Genomic DNA, 8,615 nt, shown 5'->3' with positions numbered 1-8,615 from the left:
CGAATGAAAGATAAAATAGCCGGCAGAGGAAAGCAGCGGCGACGACGGGGTGAAAGGTGAAAAGGGACGAAAGGGAAATCGAATGCACCCAAAGCGTCAAAGACCAGCGAGTCTACGGGATTCGAACAAACAGACCGGCTGAATGAGAGAATGGCATCGAAGGAAGTAAGAAACGCCAAGAGCAAATTAAGAATACGTTGAGATCGAGGGAAATAATTTCAAGAATTTCGTTCAACGAGAGAGCGACGGATAGAAAGAAAATACAGTGGTTACGAGAAATATCGGTACACACGCGCGTTTCTTCTCCGATAAAGCGTTCTTCTCGTCATTTTCATTTTCATATTATCAAACTGTAATTATACAAGAGTTGTTGAATCTAATTAATTAGCATTTAAATTCTATAATAAGTACAATGGCAAATGCAAATAACTTTTATAGTCATTGCACGTCGTTAAGAGAACCATCGGTTAATTTTGATACGTACACGCGAGAATATGTTGGAAACTTACTTGTTTTCTTTTTTCCCCAAAGTACTTATTTATGTACTTGGTGAAGTATTATTATTTTATGATAATGGAGAAGTTGTAGGCAAAGAATTAACGCATTAGAATATATCGATTGAATATGTGCACGCAAGTCTGTTCGTAAATAACCATAAATTACGTAAGTTTCGTTAAAAAATGGCTAAACGCGTAAGAATTAATCAATATGATAATGTTGGCTAAAACTACGTAGTCACCTGGTTGACGCCGGACAAGGATACAAAGGACTTGATTAATTCATCGACTCGCTGGTTGTTACTAGCGTCTGGTTACGAATCCAGTTAAGGATCCTTTGTCTCGCAGGAGGCTTTACGAGCGCCTCAGACAGCGAGATTAAGTGATAAATTAACATGAACCGCATCAAAAACGTGATCGTCTAGCTTAAGTTCAGCCGTTAGTTTGCATCACAAAGGCATCCGTGTCTTTGAACGTCTGCGAACCGAAGAGGGCTTTACCAATTTCAGCTTTCAATTAACTAAGGAAACATTTTTCCAAATGTTTCCCGACTATTTCCAGCAGATTCTACGAAAAGGAAGTGTAAATTCTTTCTATACCGTTGCCACGTACGAATTCACGTTCATGTGAATTGTTGTAACCAGCAACGAGCACGAGTATTTTATACATAGGATCGAAGCTTTGATCGACTGGGTTCGTACCATCTACCAGTATCTCTCTTTTGGAAGAAGCGGTAGTTGCAAGTAGTTGGAGCTCTCGGTGACAGCTGCAGAGAACGAAATCGCCACTCTCTTCGTTAATTTACAAGTAGAATCGAAGAACAGCAGGCTTGAAACTTTATGGTCACGTCGACGAAAGTTCTCCACTCGTTCGAATCATTCTCCCTCGTTTGTCTTTCGAACTAATTATCACGATTTTAATACGTAATCAAATTACTCTGTGCGACAAAAATAGAAAATTAATTATCGCTTGGCAATAAAGTTACGAAGTAATAAAGAAGATCGTATCCATTACAAAAACGTTTTTCGATAACTAATTAATCCGACGTTCTCGATTAACAGATTGAAAACCTGTGGAATTTTCAATGGGAAGAATCGATTTTCCCAACGAAGACTTTAAGAGACTTTACATATTTATGCGACGAATTTTTTCGTTTTTAGATCGTCGATCTAGCCAGTCGTAAAGTTTCCCAATTTCGTAACGTTTCGATGCTCATAATGGAACAAACGGTTCTAACGATCCTCCACCTTGGGGATCAACCGGTTCTGGCCAGTACAAACTCGAATACTAGGAATTTGATCCGCGTATCGAGAACTTTTGGCTTGGTCACACGCTAGTTTTAAGTCGATTAGTTGGAGGATAGTAGACAATTAAACGTGATTGGACGTGGCGCCTCTCGTACCATTTTCTATAGGACAATGTACGAGCAACGACAGATAAATTCATACGTAGCGATAGTGCTAGCATTTAGTGGAAACATCGTACGCGTTTCAGGTTGATATTTAAAATACGTTCTTTTAGCCTTTTGGTTTAGTAGCTTAAAAAAAAAAAAAAAAAAAAAATGAAAAAATTTAAAAAATTGCGGAAGAATACGAAAGTAAGAGGCTATTGTAATAAAAATGATTTATGACAAGGAATAGCAGAAATTAATTTCCCTAAAGTATCTTCATTTTCTTTCTCGCACAATGAACGATGTATCTAATATTTCTTTCCTTTCTGCGTTTCATCTGATATTTCTTTTCTTTGCGTTAACGAATACCACCAGATCATAAAAGCACCTATTAAATACCGCGATAATTTATCAGAATAATATTCCTTGATATTCCAGCTTCGACTAACTCCGTTTGAAATAAATGATTCACGCTGTTACTCAAATATCTCGTTTGATAAATTGTAGTTATAGTTTGAATATCACGCGCAACGCACAATTTTATCGATCGACTTGCCAAATATTTGCAATTCCAAAACCCACTGTCAATTATAAATCTTAGTACGATACATATTATAACGTGTTAAAATAGTTCGTATTATGCGCGATGATTCAATACTAACTAATAACAATTAAACGATTTGTTACTAATCTACCATTTGATTCAATAGCGATGGAGATTCGTGGCAATATATTTGGAGTTTATGTAAGCGAACGGTAAACGAATAAACAACAAGTGCTCAATGTCTTGTTTAAATATTCGATTGTTCCTTCACTTTCAAAAAACGCTTGGAAGAAAATGCAACGATATTTTATTACGCTTCTATTACGTATTTTATACGCACGATATTTATTACGATATTTTATTACGTATTATTATAATAAAGCAAATCACGTTTGTACATTTTTCGGTGCTTTTTTACTTGTATCTAAGCTACTTGTATTATAAAATCCCTTCAAAGATGAAAATCGAATTTAAAATTGCCTTTGCAGATTGGATTAGATGAAAAAGAAAAAAGAAGGAAAATAGAACGTAGCCAAGACGGTAATCCGAAAAAGGATATTTTCCATTAGATGCAGTCAAAATAGCGAAATCCGAAGCTTCGTCTTACGAAAAGCCAGCTTTTGATCGTTCGGCGAGCTCGACTTGTCGATTCTTCACGGTACGTAACCCAATCACGTTAATACTCGACACCACGGAAAAAGACGAGCGCACAAAATGGAAAGCTCACCGGCAGAATTTCTCGAAAGTTCTTTTAATCTGCGCTCTATGTACCGGCCGTTACATCATCTCCGTTATGTCGTGATTGAACATGACCGGTGTATGTAAAAGAGGGCTGCTTGTTCAGCCCTGCGAGAATCCTGATCGAATGTCGACGTTTGATCTTTAGTTTGACAGACAAGAACCCAGGATGAACGAAGTGCAGCCTGTTCAACGTAATTAGAAGATCTTCTGTTTGAAACGCCACTAAAGGGTCCAGACGTTTGAGAGTAAATCAAATATTAGAAATGGCCGTCACTAACATTCTCCGATTCTTTGTCGAATATTCAGATTGAACCGAGTGGATTAAAATTGAATTATTAATTCTTCGTTACTTCGTTTTAGTCGATAATCGTTTGGTCGTTTAGCAACGTGTGTTTTCTATTTAATCCTAATCGGCGTAAAATTGCAGTAACGAAAATTGAAACACAAGAAGATATCATAATTTGACGAATGAGAATTTCACAAGAGCCAATGAAGAAATACGAATGTACAGGGTGTTTCAATTATACCGCGACAAACGATACCGGTATATTCTATAATTAAAAATAGAAAAACAATGTTATATGTATAACCATAGGCTGGTAAATGCTGTATTATGATTTCCCGTTTCCTTTTGTACGTAAGAACGATGTCAACTTTGTTCATAATTTCTGTATTTTTGTTAGAACTTCGTAACAAAACATTTACGATCCACTGACCGACTGTAAGTAGCACGGCGAAAAATATTTAATGGAAAAGTTACTATGTGCACGCGAATAAATTACTTAGCAACTTTGAACTTTCTTTCTTCCCTGCTACTGTACATAAAACGCAGGTTAAATTTCCTAAACGCGAAACGAAAGTTTGCTAGAACAGCCAGCCAATATCTATCGAGGACGAAATGTGTAGATTACGAAAGAAATATCTCTAAGGAGTTAGCTGCGGAACATAACAACGTTCTACTATCGTGTCCCGAACAAATGCTAAAGATGTAAATTGTCAAGATAGCAACTGGTGTGTCGTGAGCGATCGTAATCGCAATTAATCGACCGTCATTATACGCTGTATTAACCAGCGATAACAGTGAATCTAAGTTGATGGTAGCAGCGGACGGGTTTGTAGAACGTATGCCATCGGCCGCAAGTTATTAGCACTGTCAGACGAAATTACTTTATTTCCGTATTTAAATGAACCTCGCGAACGGCGGTCGCGTGTCAAGCTGAATGTCCGAATGTCCTTTTCGCTTGGCTGACTATGATTCTACCGACTCTACTGAAATCGTATACGTCCTTTTTTTTTTTTTCTTATCACATCAACGCAGTGGAAAATTTATACGTAGCCTCGAACTAGAAACTATCTTCTCGCTCGTAAATCATCGAAATAATAATTTTATCAAATATATCCCGCATTTATCGTTAAATAACCTTTTTATATTTTTATCAAAGCACGCACGCGAGTATCGATACAGTACGTTTTTAAATTTACGAATATATAGATCCTTAGGAATTAAAAAATATTTACGAAATAAGGTCTTTTATTTTTGCCAAAATTGGCGCGTGCATCGTTACAGGCAGCTTCGACGTTTGGATCGTGTCCTTTCTAATTTGCAAATACGTTCTTTCGGGATTATAAATATCCGGCTCGTTCAATTAATTCTGTTCATATAACTAGGAAATTCGGTAGCCCTGCAACTACTTTCCATCCGAGTCCATTTAAACTTTCGCTACGAACGCAGTCGACCAATTTTAACTAATTTTTGTTCGAATACAGCATTCAGGCTTGTCATATCTGGAACGAAAAATTGCGGAATACGTGAGAAAATTTACATGGAATTTCTGGAGGAAAGCGAAAATTTTTCGAGCTGAGTCGAGCAGTCGGTGAAATACATCGATCGGCTAATTTGAGGGTAGCGAGTGAAAGTTTCGGATCACGGCCCGATGGTTACTGGCGGCGTAAAGCGAGGAAATGAATTATGAGAGCAGGAACTGAATATCAACGTAACAGAACGCGTGAATTATTTAACCATCCTATTTACGAAGCTGAGCAGCGCGTTGAATTAAATTTATGCCCTAGTCATATGCAAAAATGATTCGCGAGGAAGATTAATGGAACGACCATGATAATTTAGAGGGTTCTTCGATCGAATCTTAATCCGGCTGTTCTTGCCGACCCTTTTCTGCTCTTTTTATTTCCAAATCGGAATTTACGTGGAAAATGCTTTCTTTCTTCCATGCTGTGTTGAATAAGATTTACATTTTAATAAATGGCACATACAAAAGTATAGTTATATTCGTATAAGAGCTGCCATTTCATTATAAACACTATTTTCTCCGCTACCAAACTGTAAAATACCTTTGGAATAAATTCCCGTTTTGCAAGTATATACGTCCATATAAAGCAATACTACGATGAAGAACGTAGAAGAACGATACCTTTAATATATTCGTTTCACCTTTCCTTTGTTTATAATAATTAGGTAGTTTATAATCGAAAAGCTACGACTCGGATGCTTTAAACCAAATCAAATCTCCTTCATTTCCTTTTTACACCAATCTCCAAAAATCTCACTGTACGTGCAAATATATAAAAAAGGCAGCTTCACATTATTAGCCGACAGTAAGCAAGACACGCGATAAATTCCACTGGAAAATAAACACGAAAGATCACGCTGTATAAAACTTTTTCTCAGAGAACTCGACAGAACCTTTTAAACTACATAGCCAAATCTAACGCGATAATGCCGCGGCCGCCTTTGAACGCGCATCAACGTGAAACACAGCGATGAAAAAGGTTGGACGACGTTTGCGTCGTTGCAAAAGGGACACGGGGTCTTTAGTGCACCGAATTAATTCAGCAGGTTGTACGGTGCTCGTCTACAAAGTAACGTTCGTTTCTTTTTTTCCTCGGGGCCAGCTCGCCTCACGGTTTCTAATGTTTCCGCGGGATGGGTCTCCTTGCGTCGTCGTCGGCCACTTCGCCGCCAGAGATACAATTTATTCGCGCGAGCGACGTCTACAGGAGTTGGCCCTTCCGGTTCGTAACAAGATATAATTCACTTGCGTCGCTAGCTAACTCGACGTAGCACGCGGGTACATCGTGTCAGGGCCAACTTTGTCCTTGCCTGACGGCCGCGACGCATTTTTGCAGCGGACATTTCACGTTTGAAACAAACTGGCTGGAAAGAACTATGACGTTTCTTTTGCCAGGCTACTTTCCTGAAGACTCTCTCGTTTTTATCTCCGATGTATTTGATCTCTGTTTTTGTAGAATGTTTGGCGAATGTTTTCGAGAAAACTCTTGGTCCTCTTGTTTTCTACTTCGCTCGTCTTCTATCTCGTCGCTCGAGATAAGACAAACAACAACGGGGACAGCTATTCGATGCAAAGTTTCCAGTGTTTCGCCTATCTCGGTCGATTATGACAAATCAGATATCGAAATGGTACAAGATTAATTTGCACGATAAGCAGGTGCTTCCTATTATAGAGGGAAGTTGAAAAAGATAGCAACCGTAGTAATCGAATGTTTTACTAATTCAGAGTTGTCGCGAACCCAAGCGCTGCTTTCGAACTTTCCCAAAATTTAATTAAAACTTTGGAATTCTGAAAAATCGTAATAAAACTTACGCGAAAATAAATATTAACAATCTATTATACTTGGAAATTATTTATCGATCGTGTCGGAAAATATATTGCCCGAGTATCAGCGACAAATTTCCAACGATCCATCTTTCTCTTCGTAGAAATCATTCGCAAGAAACATCATCTGATTAAGTTGTAATGCTCACGGCTTCTATAATTACTTGCCTGTGATCGTACCGCGTATATGCAGATACATATACGAGACTTCGTCAAAATTATTGCTTAGGCAAACTCAGTTGATTCTTGCTCAAAGCTGCTTACCGACTGCCTGCGAAGACTAGTTTGCAAAGATCAAGGTTTGTATTTCGCTTTGATTAGTATTGATTAGACGTATCAGTTAAGACGAACTAACGTTTCCTACAAGCTTATGTTTGTGCATATTCGGCGGCGATCTCTTCCCTCGTCTAACGACTATACACGAGAAGAACTAATTAATGTAGGCAAACAACCAGATAATTACGTTCTGAATTTTTCTCAACAAGGAAAATTATCTACGTTATATCGTTTGATTTACATGTATTTCGTATTAAAAGAATTTAAATAAACGTCAAAAAATATTCGCTATCTCATACAATGCGATTCGTTGAACGAATTGTCGACCATTTTACACAGAGTCAATTATGTTTATATTTTCTTGATTCTTTCGGTCTGATGCCTTTTCGAATCATTCAGAGAATGATAAATACTTTTTACATATTAAATTACGTTGCGTTTCGATCATTAATTTTTTTATATCGCTGAAACTATTGAATGTTATTGATCGATACCTCAAGTTTTTAATGATCGTTCGCATGAAAATTATACTGTAGTAAAAAATACGTGTATATATATACATATAATATATATATATTATACCGTAGAAAAATTTGCTTATATCACACTTTGATATGTACGCGTTATGACGAATTTCAAGCTCGCGATATGTTCAATGCTTATACTTGTCAACCTAAGAACCAGTATTTGTCTTAAATTTAATACCAACTTATCGCTAAAATTTATATTCCATCGAATTTTGATTCCAGCTTATATTGCTCGCAGTTGAGCCCTTCCCAAAAGTATGTAACTATTATATATTTAGGAAACAACATTTTTCGAAAAAAGAAAATACCTTTCACGATAAAGCCCGTATAAAGTGTATCAAGTTTTAAATGTCCCGTACAAATAGAACATCGCGGATTAAACGTTCCCCAGATTCCGTACATCTGCGTACGCGATTTGAGCTCTTTCACAGGCCAAAGCGGTTAACTCCATTAACTTTCTCGAACTTTTTAAAGCGCCACAGCACTCGTTCGATCCTTATCTTACATAATTTCACCAACTTTTCCTACTCTCTGCTTCGCGGAGTTAGCCGATTTGGCGGATGAGCGGCTCGTTCATCATCGAAAAAAATCATTCTTTTCGATACACCGTTGGACCCATGGTGAATCTCACGAAGGAAACCTGTGAACGATTTCGTATAGAACGCAGGATTTCCCGTAACGTGAAGCGCGAAATTCAACGGTAGGAGATCGAAGGGGATTGTTTCCTCGACTTATCGCAGTGGCGAAGGAGTTCGACGCGGTTGTCGCTTCGAATCGTAAGACCACGGAACGGATTTCGAGCGGGTTCGTAGCGAATACAGCTCGGGTGGTGCAGAGTTTATCCGACTCCGACATCGAGCACTCTGTGATCGAAATTTAACTTCTGCCCGAACACGGAGAGGTATTTATTGCACGGAATAACAGGGCGCACCGATGCAAGCTGCACTTTTCACGCTAACCTCTGCGGATGCACGACTCACCGCCGTTGTAAAGCGGATTATTTATGGC

The 8,615-nt window shown here is 38.1% G+C and overlaps 1 protein-coding gene across 1 annotated transcript in view; it reads right to left on the bottom strand.

The window, feature by feature from the left end:
- The window catches only part of LOC126916704 (rotatin), a 237,586-nt gene that overhangs the window by 36,897 nt on the left and 192,074 nt on the right, over positions 1-8,615 (bottom strand). The gene's annotated exons all lie outside the window — the stretch shown is intronic.

This window comes from Bombus affinis, chromosome 5, assembly GCF_024516045.1.
Source record: "Bombus affinis isolate iyBomAffi1 chromosome 5, iyBomAffi1.2, whole genome shotgun sequence".
In the NCBI taxonomy this organism is placed as follows: domain Eukaryota; kingdom Metazoa; phylum Arthropoda; class Insecta; order Hymenoptera; family Apidae; genus Bombus; species Bombus affinis.
Note: the sequence above shows the minus strand (reverse complement) of the source record. Positions and strands in the feature narration are given on the sequence as shown.